This window comes from Hoplias malabaricus, chromosome 16 (genome assembly GCF_029633855.1).
Source record: "Hoplias malabaricus isolate fHopMal1 chromosome 16, fHopMal1.hap1, whole genome shotgun sequence".
Classification (NCBI taxonomy): Eukaryota; Metazoa; Chordata; class Actinopteri; order Characiformes; family Erythrinidae; genus Hoplias; species Hoplias malabaricus.
In genome coordinates this window covers 38120761-38121031 of record NC_089815.1, presented here as the reverse complement: position 1 = coordinate 38121031, position 271 = coordinate 38120761, and positions in this window count along the sequence as shown.

Genomic DNA, 271 nt, shown 5'->3' with positions numbered 1-271 from the left:
GGGCATGGGCGTTTCCAGTGCGGGGCCGTCAGGATTTCAGAGGGCAGTACGAAATGAAGGTGTCTGAACGATGACAACCGACGTGGAGATGCTGCTCTACCGGAAAACCAGACCCGCCTTGGGTAGGCACCTGCCAGGCTTCATAAAAAGAAGCAGAGGGATCCTACCCCATGCTGCGGGTCAGCTTCCAGGGATGGGTTTTGTTTACCCTTCCCGTACCTATCTTTGGGAGACTTAGGCGGCCAGTCCCCTACGCTGAGACAGTCCGAAA